The sequence below is a fragment of the Cyclopterus lumpus genome, chromosome 14 (genome assembly GCF_009769545.1).
Source record: "Cyclopterus lumpus isolate fCycLum1 chromosome 14, fCycLum1.pri, whole genome shotgun sequence".
In the NCBI taxonomy this organism is placed as follows: domain Eukaryota; kingdom Metazoa; phylum Chordata; class Actinopteri; order Perciformes; family Cyclopteridae; genus Cyclopterus; species Cyclopterus lumpus.
The window spans coordinates 23,540,629-23,558,128 of NC_046979.1; the positions used below are offsets into that span (position 1 = coordinate 23,540,629).

The window sequence follows — 17,500 nt, forward strand, 5'->3', positions numbered from 1 at the left end:
TTAACGCTGTTCCGTCCTGTGAGGTACTGCAGAGAGAAACGAGGACGTGAATCAGCAATGAGGTTTTTGTGACCTGGGATGTGGGCGGCTCGGATGATGAACTGAAGCAGAGCTGAAACTAGGGTTTGAACCGCATTATGTCTAGGCAGCGTGACCGTCCATTGTTGATGATATCGACTACTGCACTGTTGTCAGAGTAGAAAGCGATGGTCTTTTTGGACCATTCATGCCCCCAAAGAATGTCTGCGATGACTATGGGGTACATCTCGGAGATCGCGGAGGACGAAGTAAGGGATGCTAATTCCGGCGGCCATTCGGCTGAGAACCACTTGGAGGCCGCCGAAGCCTAACCGAGGTGGAAGGTGGGGCTTTGGTTACTGGGAGCTGGGGGGCACCGCCGAGGTGTTGAGAGGAAGCATGTGGAGGCTGGGTGGGATGTAAAGACTCTGCAGTACAGGGGAAAGCATGGGGGCGATAGACTGGCCCGCTGCGGCCGTGGTGTGCGTCGTGACGTCATCGGCGTTGAAGTCCGTTAGGCGTTGGAGGAGCGGCGCTCCAGGGAGCGTCTGCGCGGACAAGGGTCGCGGCCGTCGTTCAGCGCCGATGTCGGACGGTGAGGGACCGATGGCGTCGGGGCTGCCCGGGGATCGGTGTCGGGAGTCGCGAGGAACGCGGGTCTTTGGTCGCTGCCGATGTTGCCGGTGGCGAAGGATGCCGGGAGACGGTGGGGTCTCCGGGACTTCGGGCGTGAGCTGCTCGTCTGCGAACGGTGAGAGACAGCTCCAATTCCATGCTGCTCGGTATGTGAAGACAGAGTCAAGGTGGGCTGAACAAGTGTGCTGGACTTAAGCCCGAGCTGTGTTCGGGGAGTGGTCATTGTTCCCGAACTTAGTTCTGTAAAACTCCATTTATCTAAGTAACACCACACATGTACTTGTTTCAAGCCAAACCGTAAAGTTTTTATTTTTGTCGACAGTAATCTGGGAGAAAATATGTTTCTCTGGGAAAGTAACAAAGGCAGTTCTGGAATGTTGTTTTGAGTTGAAGGTCCTCTTTAGAGTTGAAGTAACACCACCACTCGCGAAGCTATTGCAGCATATCAAATCCACAGGTGGTTATGTTTGTTACAGCTTCATAACACCTTGGAGCTGTGGACGGAGCTGCTCAGACGGGGCGTAGGAAGTCTGGTTCACTGCTGGTTCACCTGCTGGTTTACTGCTGGTTTACTGCTGGGTTTACTGCTGGTTTACTGCTGGGATTACCTGTTGGTTTACCTGCTGGTTTACCTGCTGGTTCACCTGCTGGTTTACTGCTGGTTCACCTGCTGGTTTACTGCTGGTTCACTGCTGGTTCACCTGCTGGTTCACTGCTGGTTCACCTGGTGGTTCACTGCTGGTTCGAGCTTCAATTGCCGTTTAATAATCATCAAATATGAATTCATCTGCTCTTGTTTATGAGTTGTAGCTTATTGACTGGTGGCTCCTAATTGTGTCTGATTGTTTGGCAGGAGCCCAATTAAAGTCTGGAATGGACAATCATTCTTCCCATAGTGCTACGCTAATTCAAGTCATTTCCAGTGTCAGCCCATTGATAATGAGAGGGATTATCTTTTTGGGGAAGCGTTTGGAGAGGACGTGCAGAGAGAAGGTATGATTATGATAACTGCCTCCTCGATGACAAGCCCCCTTAATGTGGTCGATTACGGAGGAGAGGCTGAAACGTGCTTCACCTGTCGCTGCCATCTCAAGCATGAAACCGTCCTGTCGTTAAGCCGCGTTATGGATGTGAGGCATAAACATAATGTGCAGGTGAAACAGTGTTGTTTATTACTATTTGTGTCTGGAGTGTCTGTTTCTACTATATTCACTAGAGGTTTCTATTAGATAATGCCTCATTTGCATATTTAAACAAAATTCTGAAAACTTGTTCTGACCTTAAAGTCAGTGAACAACTGGGGACATTCATGCTGATTTCTGTTAGTTAATTATTCACCTGTAAATGTATTAATTTGACTAAACATATCTTTAAAGGACATTCTGGGTTTTTTACAGAGCGACATATTTATTATTCATAGCCTGATTTATACAACATTTCATTTGTTATGTCTGCCATGCTTGACAGTATTTTCTGATTTATGGAGTGACAGAAAGATTGTTTTGAATGAGTTGTGTTTCTGAGCTCCTTCAGTGTGACCTCTCCTGCTGAATTATTGTGTTGTACATTTAATATGCACTAATAGCAGTAATATACTTCTCCAGATGAAGTGTTCAAATCAAAAGCATGCACATCCATACTTACTCATAAGAGCATGTGACCAGAGGGGTGCTGCTGTCTCTTTGAAAACTATTGTATAGTCACATCGCAAATTATAATATTAAAACAACCACGACCTGCTTCTAAGAAGCTGAACATGTCGGCGGTTCCTGAAGGATTCTGTGTTGTTAAGGGGGGGCACTACAGTCTCCTTATGTACTGGTCCTCAGAGACGTAGTTCTATAGCTTCCACCACGACCTGCACCCGGACCTGCACCCTGACCTGCACCCAGACCTGCACCCTGAACTGTACCCAGACCTGCACCCTGTAGGGGAAGCACTACAGTCTCTTCATGTACTGGTCCTCAGAGACGTAGTTCTATTTAGCTTCCATAACGTCTTCTTTCAGACGAGTGGAAAGAAAACTTTTTCCTCTTTGTGTCTACCATTAAAACTAGCATTACATACGACCTCGTTTGAATATGCAAACATAACATTTGCAGAACACTTAATTATCTTAATGTCAGTAATCAACTGGTGAAGTATCATGCTGATATCTATTAGTTCAAGTTCTATGGGCTTTTCTTCTTCTCGTACTCCATGAAGCTACACTGGACCACACAAACATGAGATATGTTGGTTCCTCGCTGGCCTCTGCTGCTCCACATTTCTGCTGTGTCATATTGAGCACAATGCAAAGTGCTAATTACATCACCGCATGCCAAACGCAGCCTTCATTCCTGCATTGTCTTTGAGGTATGGCCGGCTGAGGGGAGACGGCGGTGATTAAAACACGAGGCCACGGGTCAGGAGCCCGACGCACCCAGAGAAAGCTCTCCGGGGGGCGTCCCAAACCGTTTGAGCTGTTTGAATTCATTTGAGAATGCTCAGGTCAATTAAGAAGACGCGTTCCTCCGGCTGCGTGTAATGTCATATTCATCGATCCTCTATGCGCTCATGTGGAGGACACATTTATGTTTCTGAAACTCTGCCGTTTGGAATTCATGAGGTATTGATCCCCTTTAGCAACGCACTGAGCCAGCTTATCAATGCAGATGCCCCTTCACTGGGTTATTGTTGTGCATCTGTCCTACCCCAGCCCAAGCAGACAGACGTGTCTGGATGCAGCATCTCTATTCGTGCTCAGCGATAGAAAAGGACGAGCTACTCCCGCATGTGTTGTTATTGTTGTTGTTGTTGTTGTTGTTGTTGTTGTCTGGCCTGTGCATTCCTTGTTTGGAGGTTTGGTTGTCTCCCTTCTCTGCCTCATCATGCTCACTGTCTGATTGGCTGCCGTTCAGTCAGCTGCGGCCAATGAGCCTTAGTGTTTAGTGTGGTGCTAGGCAGCAGGATCAACAGACAGGTGGTCTGTTAGCTTCTTAAAGCAACACTAGCGCCTGGTTCCGGTCATCTCAAACCATCGTGATCATCAACCGATGCGGTGCCGCAGAAAGAAGCAGGAGTCTTGTGTTTTAGTACGTTTTATCATTTCACGGTGTTGGTTCCACAAAGTGTGCATCACCAGTACATTTGAGGATGATCTCATGCACCACTTCAGTGTCCTGCCGACTTGGTGTTTTGGCCCCTACCTGTTCATATGGACATATCCTATTTGTTCCGGCACTGGAGGAATTCATTGGCTGAACGCTGAGAAGAGGGGCCAGACGAGGGCACTAAGGATAGGCCTCTGCACCAGAGAAACCGGGCCTCGGCTCTCTTTCCGTGTGTTGCCCACAATATGCTAAACAACTTAGGAAACAATAGTCCATTTGTATGATGGTATTCTATCCTTCGAGTCAAGCCACGTATTCAAACACTGTGAAATGTCTCTCATTAGACCCAATACCCTTCTGTCTCCAGGAACTTGTTGGCGACATTCAACTAATGGAGATACGAGCTTTGAGACAAAAATAGAGAGTATAATAGTAAAATAGTAACAAATAGCACAAATGATCTTCCTTCAGACTTTTGGCTGCCAGCCTGCATGGTAAAGATAACAATATGCAGTGTGTCTTATATCACATGTACAGTACCTCAGCTTTGGTGTTTCTTCACCATGAGGACATTTTAAGTCAGATTTGTTTATATTGTCCAATTTATTTTCTGTTGCTACGCAGATGTATGTTGTTGTCAGGGTATATTAAAGCCACAGACAGTAATTTGACCCAAAATAACTATTGTCATATTTGCTTAAACTGTCACTTTATCCAGACAGTAGTACATGAGACAGATAAGTTCCTCTGGCTTCTTTTATTCTGCCATGTCTGAAGGAAAATAGCCAATCAGAGCAGAGAGGAGTCTCTAACGCAGCTGTCAATCACTGCTCGTGATCGCTGAGCAAATATGAATTAAGAATATGTCACTGTATTTGGCTATTTATGGCCTCAAATGTTACCAGAAACATATGTTTGTTACTTTTTAGCTCTAAAACTAGATGCTCCGACTCGGTTCTGGCTGGCCAGTTTTCATCATGGCGGCCGGATCACAAACTTCAAGAAATCGGCAAAACAGTGACAGAATCTTGATTCCTATTTGATCAGCGCTGCCTAATTATGATCAGTTGGATTGAAGTTCAGAGCTTCGACAGCTGCGTTCTCGGCTCTGATTGGTTGTTTTCCTTCGGGCGCCATGGAATCTCCATTAGGAGCCCAAGAAGGAGGCAGAAGAACCTGGTTCTGTCACAGAGGATCTGTCTCGTGTACTGCTGTCAGGATGTAGAGACAGTTTGAGCAGCTATGGCAAGAAAGTATTTATATTTAAGAGGCCGACTGTGGCTTTACCACGGTGCATTGTTCTTCATATCCGTGTACGTCCGATGTGTTCTGGTCTGCCCCTCCCCCACCGACTATAGATTTTTCACTTCTACCAGATTGAGAAGTCCATCTGATTTTTCCGCCCCTGTCTGGTGTGCAATGGTATACTCCGTCCCCAGGGGAGGTGCTTTACCCACCCATCCCCATTCTCATTTGAACTTTGACCCTAGCCTCCTGCCAGGATATGAAATGACCCTTCAGTAGGAGAATGTTCTGGACCTGTTTCAGATGAGGACAGAGGGCTGCATGGCCATTTTGTATGCAATCGTAACAACAAGTTGTGTCTCTTTATGTGCTGCGGTGTTACATGGAGATATGTGGATTAGGGTTGTGGTGGTTAATCATGTCCTCTCAGCCAGCCAGAGCATCGGTCTCATGGATTCAATAAACCGCTGTGCCAACCGTGGATTGTGACGAAGATGGCTCATCAACGGCGAGTCCAGAGCGCTTCTTTCAAGTCAATACCAGTGAAGAGGTGTCAACTGCTCGTGGTAATAAGCAACTTGCGTTGTTGTGCCTCTCGTGCATGAAAACAACAAACAATCCAACCACCAAGCCGTATTCATGATGTTTACACCACAATGGAAACGAGAATGGACTCCGCTTGTGCCTGCCACCACACCAGTTTGGTGTCAACAACATGGGTTTGAAATGAATATGTTTTATGCACTGATTGTGCGTGATTGCCCATAATTTATTGTCTTCTCTAACCGTTCACCGTACGTCACAACAATTTGTTTTGAAATGGCACCAAAGTCTGACTTTACTGAGGTTTACTCAAGGCCTTTTTACACCAAGTGCATATTCTTGTATGCATTTATTTTATCTGTTGTCTGATGACAATCGTTACACAGAAACCTTGCACACTGATTCCAATGCACTTTATTATTCTATTTGTTGTAAATGGACCTGTACGTAGAGCGCTTTTCTAATCTTCCGACCACTCAAAGCGCTTTCACATGACATTATTCACCCATTCATACACTGATGGGAGGAGCTAAGGTTCCACCTGCACATCAGTAACGAATATTCATACACTGATGGGAGGAGCTAAGGTTCCATCTGTCCATCAGTAACTAATATTTATACACTGATGGGAGGAGCTAAGGTTCCACTAGCACATCAGTAACTAACATTCATACACTGATGGGAGGAGCTAAGGTTCCACCTGCACATCAGTAACTAACATTCACACACTGATGGGAGGAGCTAAGGTTCCGCGTGTCCATCAGTAACTAACATTCATACACTGATGGGAGGAGCTAAGTTTCCACCTGCACATCAATAACTAATATACATACACTGATGGGAGGAGCTAAGGTTCCACCTGCACATCAGTAACTAACATTCATACACTGATGGGAGGAGCTAAGGTTCCACCTGCACATCAGTAACTAACATTCATGGGAGGGGCTAAGGTTCCACCTGCACATCGGTAACTAACATTCACACACTGATGGGAGGAGCTAAGGTTCCACCTGCACATTAATAACTAACATTCATACACTGATGGGAGGAGCTAAGGTTCCACCTGCACATCAGTAACTAACATTCATGGGAGGAGCTAAGGTTCCACCTGCACATCAGTAACTAACATTTATGGGAGGGTCTAAGGTTCCGCGTGTCCATCAGTAACTAACATTCATACACTGATGGGAGGAGCTAAGGTTCCACCTGCACATTAATAACTAACATTCATACACTGATGGGAGGAGCTAAGGTTCCACCTGCACATCAGTAACTAACATTCATGGGAGGAGCTAAGGTTCCACCTGCACATCAGTAACTAACATTAATGGGAGGGTCTAAGGTTCCGCGTGTCCATCAGTAACTAACATTCATACACTGATGGGAGGAGCTAAGGTTCCACCTGCACATCAGTAACTAACATTCATGGGAGGGGCTAAGGTTCCACCTGCACATCAGTAACTAACATTCATGGGAGGGGCTAAGGTTCCACCTGCACATCGGTAACTAACATTCACACACTGATGGGAGGAGCTAAGGTTCCACCTGCACATCAGTAACTAACATTAATGGGAGGGTCTAAGGTTCCGCGTGTCCATCAGTAACTAACATTCATACACTGATGGGAGGAGCTAAGGTTCCACCTGCACATCAGTAACTAACATTCATGGGAGGGGCTAAGGTTCCACCTGCACATCGGTAACTAACATTCACACACTGATGGGAGGGTCTAAGGTATATGAAACAGCCCTTGCGGTAGCTCGGGGGCTCCGATCACAAACATGTCCTAATTTATTCATGGTCAGAGTTCAACAGTAACACAGCTTTTGTGTCAAATTGAGCGAGAAAGACAGAGAGGCTCTTGTGGCAGAACTTTATTCTGGTCTATGGCGGGTACCTGGCCCCTGACACGATGCCCGTGTTACTGTAACAAACCGCCTTGTGTCGGCTGCTCAACTGCAGAAGCACGCGGCGTGGGGAACCACGACACAAGGTTCTGATTCTTAAGTCGGAGCTCGTCGACTTCAAAATGAACTCACGCAGCCATTTAAATGTACAACCCTTCTGATCTACTCCACCCAATCTAATCGTGGGTTTGGCTGAATCACAGAAGCATGTCAACTTTATGTCAGTAATTTGATCAGGAGGAGCGGTTACTCATTAGTTCGTCCCTGCGTCCAGTCTTTTTTGTTGACTGTCCAAAAGAATTTGCTGGCTTCTGAGCTGAAATCTCAAGCAACCGGCACGCCCACAGAGTTGACTTTGGAAGGCACCGCGCATTCCTGCTTGACACCATATTAGCCTCCACCCCCACCTCGGGGTGCCGGGCAGCCTGCCAGGTAGAGGTTGCCATGACTCCTAACACAACCCTTCACAGCACCACCACCCCCCCCTCACCCATCCACACACACACACACACACACACACGCACACACACACACACACACACACACACACACACACACACACACACACACACACACACAACCCCAGAAGGTGCCAGATTTTGGGAGGGGGCAGCCTGGGCTAACGTTTTGATTTGGACAAAAGATGTCTTCACAATGTCAGCAGAATACTTCCTGGGAATGCTGTGGCTTTCTGGGAGGAAATCATGTGATCTTACAGCCAAGGTTTTGTGATGGTGCCAGGGCGAGAGAGAGAGAGAGAAAGGGAGAGAGGAAGGGGGGGAACTTTGAATAATGATGCCAGCGAATCGTTTTCATCCAGTCTTTTTCTTCTCTGTCTTCCTCTTATTTGTTTTGGGAGAAAATGGCGGCCGAAGTGTAGCCGAAAACTGAACCGCGGGCTCAGTTTTTAAGAAGGTGCCCCCTTTCATCAATCCTCTCGTTACCGAGAATAAAACAACAACAACACCAACAAAAGGTTTGCAGCGCTCGCTGCTCGCTACCAGACGTAGACACGTTAAATCAGACAGGGTAGTAGAAATCTGGGTAAGTGGCGTTTATTTTTGTTCTCACTTCAGCCTTTCCTTTGTCGCACTGCGGCCGTAGGAATATTCGGCTGTTTGCGGGCAGTCTGGCACAGTTGATGGTAGCTGACTGGGGCATGCTTCATTACTCTGGCATCCTTCTGTGCTCTCTGCGGTCTTGGCTAAGCTGAGCCAACCTCGCCACATCGCTACCGGCCAGGAGAAGGACCGGTCTGGCCTTTGTGGGGAAAGCACTGGTCAACAAGAGTTCCGGTCCTTATTATCACGGACAGTGAATTTCATATCTGAGAACTACCGAGGCGTGTGACGCTCCCAAAACCCAGACACAGCAACCCAAGAGTGTACAGTCATTGGTGTTTGTTAATGTGTGGACCTGATGTTGTCAGAACAGTTACTGGCATGTTTTGTAACGTCTTGCCATCACACGACTCAATGGTTTCTTTGCAGTGGACTGATAGTTGCTAATGTTTCATAAAGCACTAAAACACCTTTCTCTGTCTGTTTTTTAAAGGTGAAGAACTCAAAACCGACCCCGGCAGCGGAACCCCTCCCCCTTCACTGAGCAGGACACTTCCATGAAGGGTGAGTTTAATGCTTAATGAACTTTCATTTCATGCTCCACTCTTTCCACTCACTGTCAGCAGTACAAGAGGCAAAGTCCTGTTGTGTGATTGACATCGCTTCCTACCATCCAGACACGTCACACACTCGCTCATATCAATCTCCGTCACAGCAGCAGAACCCACATTGCTCTATGCTGCCTTTTTACTTACTTTGTTACTTTGGCCATAACCATTTGGCACAAACCCGTAGATCCGATCTTGTGGCAAATCTGACTGCACAAGCTCGCCTCTGTGGGTCTCTGTCATTGTGGTGTGAACGTCGCTTTTTAACCCTTTTTGCTTTAGTCGGTCACACGGGAGAAACCAGTACACTAAATAAAAAGCCCTTCAGGCCTCCCTCCAAAGCCACTCCCCCAACATTATCTTTATGAATGTAAACAACCAACAGAGCAGCTGTTAGTACTCACCTGAGCAGCAATGAGTGCGATTAGGTAGACAGGTATTTAGGTAGAACGGTATGGAGGTAGACAGGTATGTAGTTAGACCGGTATGTAGGTAGACAGGTATGTAGATAGACAGGTATGTAGGTAGACAGGTATATATAAATACAGGTATGGAGGTAGACAGGTATATAGGTATACAGGTATGTAGGTAGACAGGTATGTAGGTAGACCGGTATGTAGGTAGACAGGTATGTAGGTAGACAGGTATGGAGGTAGACAGGTATATAGATAGACAGGTATGGAGTTAGACAGGTATGTAGGTAGACAGGTATGTAGGTAGACCGGTATGTAGGTAGACAGGTATGTAAATAGACAAGTATTTAGGTAGACCGGTATATAGATAGACAGGTATGGAGGTAGACAGGTATGTAGATAGACAGGTATGTAGGTAGACCGGTATGGAGGTAGACAGGTATATAGATAGACATGTATGGAGGTAGACAGGTATGTAGGTAGACAGTATGTAGGTAGACAGTATGTAGGTAGACAGGTATGCAGATAGACAGGTATGTAGGTGGACAGGTATATAGATAGACAGGTATGAAAGTAGACAGGTATGTAAGTAGACAGGTATGAAAGTAGACAGGTATGTAAGTAGACAGGTATGTAGGTAGACAGTATGTAGGTAGACCGGTATGTAGGTAGACCGGTATGTAGGTAAACAGTATGTAGGTAGACAGTATGTAGGTAAACAGTATGTAGGTAGACAGTATGTAGGTAGACAGGTATGTAGGTAAACAGTATGTAGGTAGACAGGTATGTAGGTAGACAGTATGTAGGTAGACAGTATATAGGTAGACCGGTATGTAGGTAAACAGTATGTAGGTAGACCGGTATGTAGGTAGACAGTATGTAGGTAGACAGGTATGGAGGTAGACAAGTATGTAGGTAGACAGGTATGTAGGTAGATCGATATGGAGGTAGACCGGTATGTAGGTAGACAGGTATGTAGACAGTATGTAGGCAGACATTATATAGGTAGACAGTATATAGGCAGACATTATGTAGGTAGACAGTATGTAGGTAGACAGTATGTAGGTAGACAGTATGTAGGTAGACATTATGTAGGTAGACAGTATGTAGGTAGACATTATGTAGGTAGACAGTATGTAGGTAGACAGTATGTAGGTAGACAGTATGTAGGTAGACATTATATAGGTAGACAGTATATAGGTAGACAGTATGTAGGTAGACAGTATGTAGGCAGACATTTTGTAGGTAGACATTATATAGGTAGACAGTATATAGGTAGACAGTATGTAGGTAGACAGTATGTAGGTAGACAGTATGTAGACAGACATTATGTATGTAGACATTATATAGGTAGACAGTATGTAGGTAGACAGTATGTAGGTAGACAGTATGTAGTTAGACATTATGTAGGTAGACATTATATAGGTAGACAGTATATAGGTAGACAGTATGTAGGTAGACAGTATGTAGGTAGACATTATGTAGGTAGACAGTATGTAGGCAGACATTATGTAGGCAGACATTATGTAGGTAGACAGTATGTAGGCAGACATTATGTAGGCAGACATTATGTAGGTAGACATTATATAGGTAGACAGTATGTAGGTAGACAGTATGTAGGTAGACATTATGTAGGTAGACAGTATGTAGGCAGACATTATGTAGGCAGACATTATGTAGGTAGACATTATATAGGTAGACAGTATGTAGGTAGACAGTATGTAGGTAGACATTATATAGGTAGACAGTATGTAGGTAGACAGTATATAGGTAGACATTATATAGGTAGACAGTATGTAGGTAGAAAGTATGTAGGCAGACATTATGTAGGTAGACAGTATGTAGGCAGACATTATGTAGGTAGACATTATATAGGTAGACATTATATAGGTAGACAGTATGTAGGTAGACAGTATGTAGGTAGACATTATGTAGGTAGACAGTATGTAGGCAGACATTATGTAGGCAGACATTATGTAGGTAGACATTATATAGGTAGACAGTATGTAGGTAGACAGTATGTAGGTAGACATTATATAGGTAGACAGTATGTAGGTAGACAGTATGTAGGTAGACAGTATGTAGGCAGACATTATATAGGTAGACAAGTATGTAGGTAGACAGTATGTAGGTAGACATTATATAGGTAGACAGTATGTAGGTAGACAGTATGTAGGTAGACAGTATGTAGGCAGACATTATGTAGGTAGACAGTATGTAGGCAGACATTATGTAGATAGACATTATATAGGTAGACATTATATAGGTAGACAGTATGTAGGTAGACATTATGTAGGTAGACAGTATGTAGGCAGACATTATGTAGGTAGACATTATGTAGGCAGACATTATGTAGGTAGACATTATATAGGTAGACAGTATGTAGGTAGACAGTATGTAGGTAGACAGTATGTAGGTAGACATTATGTAGGTAGACATTATGTAGGTAGACAGTATGTAGGTAGACAGTATGTAGGTAGACAGTATGTAGGTAGACATTATATAGGTAGACAGTATATAGGTAGACAGTATGTAGGTAGACAGTATGTAGGCAGACATTTTGTAGGTAGACAGTATGTAGGTAGACAGTATGTAGGCAGACATTATGTAGGTAGACAGTATGTAGGTAGACAGTATGTAGGCAGACATTATGTAGGTAGACAGTATGTAGGTAGACAGTATGTAGGTAGACAGTATGTAGGTAGACAGTATGTAGGCAGACATTATGTAGGTAGACAGTATGTAGGTAGACAGTATGTAGGTAGACATTATATAGGTAGACAGTATGTAGGCAGACATTATATAGGTAGACAGTATGTAGGTAGACAGTATGTAGGCAGACATTATATAGGTAGACAGTATGTAGGTAGACAGTATGTAGGTAGACATTATATAGGTAGACAGTATGTAGGTAGACAGTATGTAGGTAGACAGTATGTAGGTAGACATTATATAGGTAGACAGTATGTAGGTAGACAGTATGTAGGTAGACATTATGTAGGCAGACATTATATAGGTAGACAAGTATGTAGGTAGACAGTATGTAGGCAGACATTATGTAGGTAGACATTATATAGGTAGACATTATATAGGTAGACAGTATGTAGGTAGACAGTATGTAGGTAGACAGTATGTAGGTAGACATTATATAGGTAGACAGTATGTAGGTAGACAGTATGTAGGTAGACAGTATGTAGGTAGACAGTATGTAGGTAGACATTATGTAGGCAGACATTATATAGGTAGACAAGTATGTAGGTAGACAGTATGTAGGCAGACATTATATAGGTAGACAGTATGTAGGCAGACATTATGTAGGTAGACATTATATAGGTAGACATTATATAGGTAGACAGTATGTAGGTAGACAGTATGTAGGTAGACAGTATGTAGGCAGACATTATATAGGTAGACAGTATGTAGGTAGACAGTATGTAGGTAGACATTATATAGGTAGACAGTATGTAGGTAGACAGTATGTAGGTAGACATTATATAGGTAGACAGTATGTAGGTAGACAGTATGTAGGTAGACAGTATGTAGGCAGACATTATATAGGTAGACAAGTATGTAGGTAGACAGTATGTAGGCAGACATTATATAGGTAGACAGTATATAGGCAGACATTATGTAGGTAGACATTATATAGGTAGACATTATATAGGTAGACAGTATGTAGGTAGACAGTATGTAGGTAGACAGTATGTAGGTAGACAGGTATGTAGGTAGACATTATATAGGTAGACAATATATAGGTAGACACTATATAGGTAGACAGTATGTAGGTAGACAGGTATGTAGGTAGACAGTATGTAGGTAGACATTATATAGGCAGACATTATGTAGGTAGACATTATATAGGTAGACATTATATAGGTAGACAGTATGTAGGTAGACAGTATGTAGGTAGACAGTATGTAGGTAGACAGGTATGTAGGTAGACATTATATAGGTAGACAATATATAGGTAGACACTATGTAGGTAGACATTATATAGGTAGACAGTATGTAGGTAGACAGTATGTAGGTAGATAGGTATGTAGGTAGACCGGCAGTCATTTCATTACAGTGCTGCGACAGTCACCGATACCACATTTTTGTACTTTTTTTATTGTTATCCTGTCTGGAGTAGAACCCAAAAACATTTCGTAAGATGACCGACCCAAGCTTTAAACTGTTGTGTTACATAAGGACTCATTTGGGCTAATGGTACCTGATATGCTTCATTGAAGAATGAGGGAGTTGAACATGTGTGCATCCGGGTTGAGGTAGTAGGTTGTATGGTTTAGAATTACACCCTGGGAGTTAACTGTACAACCTTCTAGCTTTCCTTGGAGTACACGTATGACATCAGTCTGTACACAGTGTGGACCTCTTCAGTTGCCTCTTGCCCACCTGAGGATCTCATTTCATGCCTGACCTTTAGCCGAGGTCAGCCGCCTGCTGCGGCTCTAAACCTTCGATTAGCGTTAGCTTGATCGTATGCTGTAGTGTTAGACATAATGCAGCCTGAGTGACCACACTGCATTGCATGCATTATGGTGTCCCTTTAACACACACAGCAAACACACCGTCGGTTCGCTTTCTAAAGTTCTAATCTTTTCCCTCACTGAGGTGTAATTGTGCTTCGGAACCTATTTCACACAGCGATGGCTTCGCTCTTCAAACTGTTGGTTCGCCGGGCCTCCGCCCGTTTAGCCAGACATTATGATGCACAGATGTATAACATATATATTCGCTCGGCTTCTGCCAATCAGCTTAATGGCAATCACTTCGAGCTAAACACTCAACAAAGTCACGACTGTTTGCTGTGCTGGCTCCTCATTGGTGGAACGAGCTCCCCATTGACATCAGGACAGGAAGTCTCTACAGACTAAAAACACATCTTAGTGACTATACCTTGAATAGGGAAGGTAGAGCCGTAGTAGCACTTAAATGTCCCTTACCGATAGCACTTTGTTGTTTAGCACTTTAGTAGCACTTAAATGTCCCTTACCGATAGCACTTTGTTGTTTAGCACTTTAGTAGCACTTAAATGTCTCTTACTGATAGCACTTTGTAGTTTAACACTTTTGTAAGTCGCTTTGGATAAAAGCGTCAGCTAAATGACATGTAATGTATCCATCCATCCATCCATCCATCCATCCATTTTCAATACCGCTTATCCTCATTAGGGTCGCGGGGGCGCTGGAGCCTATCCCAGCTGACATAGGGCGAAGGCAGGGGACACCCTGGACAGGCCACCAGTCCATCGAGGGCACATGACATGTAATGTAATGTAATGTAATATAATAATCACAATAGTTACTGCCACGCCCCATGGTTTTACAGCACTGCTGTTCGCTCATTACATTTCTATATTTCCTACGGCAGCTGACTCAGGTTAGATACATTTCTCAGGGATTTGGAGCTTTAATTTTCATATCTAAAATATGTCAGGCTGTTTGCCACTAGCTGCCTCAGCTGTCTTCCCTCACATTCCAGGTTTCCCAGCGTGGGAAAAGCTAGATGTTTATGCATGGTGATATATCTTCCGCGGGCTCCATACAATGAGCATTTGTGATATGAGGTCTAGTTTCATGTTGGAGCTGGCCTTGTGACACTGAAGTGTCTGTTTACTGTCGGCTGAATGCGTCTGACTCCCTCTGTCTGGCACCGGGCCAGCGCCTGTGAAATGACTCAAGATTTACCAGTTTGTTACTTTTGGGATGGCGTTTTTGAAATGCAGCCGTTGCAACCGCCGTTTTTGCCATTTTTGCTCTAGTTCTTTATTATTGTGACAGTGTTTGATTGATGACTCCTTTTGCTGTACCAGGGCCTCTGTGCAGCCTGGTGGGTGAGATTGGCTTTTCTTTCATGGTGTTTGATACTCAGAGTTTCCACTGAACCGGCCTCATACTAAGCCACATGTGTTGTACTTTGAGATTTTAAATCAAATCATTTACAATAATCTCTAACAGCTGTTTGCTCTTCTCTTTGGCTAAAGGCAGATATGTATAATAAAGACCCAGTGTGGCTATATACTATATATATGACAATAATGGTGACTGACTTAAAGGATGTCTGTGTACTTTGTACTTTTGGAATATTTGGAAGGTCTCAATAAAGTTCTTGATTGGCTTGTTCAATCCAGTTTATTTTGTATATCCCAAAATCACACATTACTAATTATCCTCAGAGGGCTTTATAATCTGTACACATACGACATCCCTGTCCTATTGGACTTGGAGGTGTATGATGCTGGTGAGCCGGCCTCCCGCGTTGGCCCTGCTGATGCCCCCCCCCCCTCCTCTCTACCTCCTTCTGTTTCATGGATTGGAGTTCCATTCATACATTGTCATATTCATGTAATGTGTTTATGTAACTCTGTAACTCTGTTCATCTGGTCACATGACATCTATTCATCTGTCCATCCGGGGAGAGGGATCCTCCTCTGTTGCTCTCCTGAAGGTTTCTTCCCTTTTTTCCCTGTCAAAGGTTATTTTTGGGGAGTTTTTCCTGATTCGATGTGAGGTCAAAGGTCAGGGATGTCGTATGTGTACAGATTGTAAAGCCCTCTGAGGGGAGTTTGTAATTTGTGATATTGGGCTATACAAAATAAACTGAATTGAATTGAATTGACCTTTGACCTCACACGTGTTCTAACCCAGCCAGCCCATGAAGAAGTGACTGGTCGTCTTATTTCAGTTAGACACTTCAGATTTATGATCATCATGATATATCTCTTTTAACACAGACTCGTCTTTTTTATTTGTTCTTATTTTTAATTTACAAAGGTTAGCTTACTGAAAACATCTTAGGCACCTAACTCCTTTATTTGTTTCCTGTCGATATCGAACGGGATTCATTGAAAGCATCTATTTCTAGATCTCGAGTAATGAAATGGAGAGTGATACTAACACCTCCATTGAAGCTTGTGATCCTGCTCAGCCTCGCATCGCCTACAGAGTCCATTGTTTCCGTGAGGGGATCCAGTCCTGGGAAATCCCTGGAAACCCAAGAACCCCTTTCATCTCCTGCTTTGCAACCCGCGTCAGGAAGCTCGCGCCTCCTCCTTCAACAGGGCCGAACAATAGCCTGAATAACTGCTGACACGGAGGAAGATCAAGGGCAGGAACGAATGCTTTATTCAATCAGAAACAGAAGATGTATTTAAAACAAAGAGTCGGTGCTCCTCCTCAGCTCTACTCAACAGAACGCAGCGCCACAATGTTTATTTTAAGAACATCCATCCTCACCTCTGGAGGCCATCACTCCTCCAGATGTGTAGGGGAAAGGGACTGCTGAGAATCACAGCTGGGCCTTCATTTATGGGATGGTTGAACACATAAATGAAGGGATTAGATAGGGGCGGTTCAGGTTCGGCCCCCACTGCTGTAACATACCCTAGTAGAAGAAGTCCTGAGGTCCTTCAGCTGACTTTAGGCATGAATAAAATATTGTTATTATGAATTTGGCGGAAAGATGACTCAACGAGAAACAACAAGATCACATCTGCCTCATTTCATCACGCTCTTGTTTTGAAAGCTTTTCTTAAAAACAGAAGCATCCTTCAGAAATGTGCGCTGCATCCTTGACATGGGAACGATTCAGATGAATATAGAATTCTGATTATTCCCGGACATACATTATGTACACATGTGCGTCTTTTCCTTTTCTGGTTTCTATACACAGGGGTTGATATTCCTTCTGATACTTTCTCTCTCCTGAGTGACACTCAGCCAATGCGTCTGCTGGGCGATCCCCGATTGGCTGTCCTGCTCCTGACGTCACCGACGTAGTAACAAATGGTCTGAGGCCAGAACGCGCAGCGCTTCGGCTCCACCAACTCATAAAGATCTCACTCCCCTATAACAGCGAGCAGCCCCCAGCATTATTTCTTCCCGAGGAAACATATTCCCTTAATGTGCTCGGGTTAATGGCAAATGAATAATCATAACACAGCGATGGCAGCCGATGGGGGGGTGTCATTGATCT

At 44.1% G+C, this 17,500-nt stretch overlaps 1 long non-coding RNA gene across 3 annotated transcripts in view; it reads left to right on the top strand.

Moving 5' to 3' along the window:
- The window catches only part of LOC117743220, a 55,020-nt gene that overhangs the window by 27,680 nt on the left and 9,840 nt on the right, over positions 1–17,500 (top strand). For 2 of the 3 annotated variants that reach the window (XR_004611082.1, XR_004611083.1), the window contains exons 1-2: positions 8,306–8,485; positions 8,996–9,066. This is a non-coding gene — a long non-coding RNA (uncharacterized LOC117743220). Of the gene's footprint in view, positions 1–8,305; positions 8,486–8,995; positions 9,067–17,500 lie in introns of those variants that run through there. The other variant, XR_004611084.1, reaches the window with a different exon arrangement.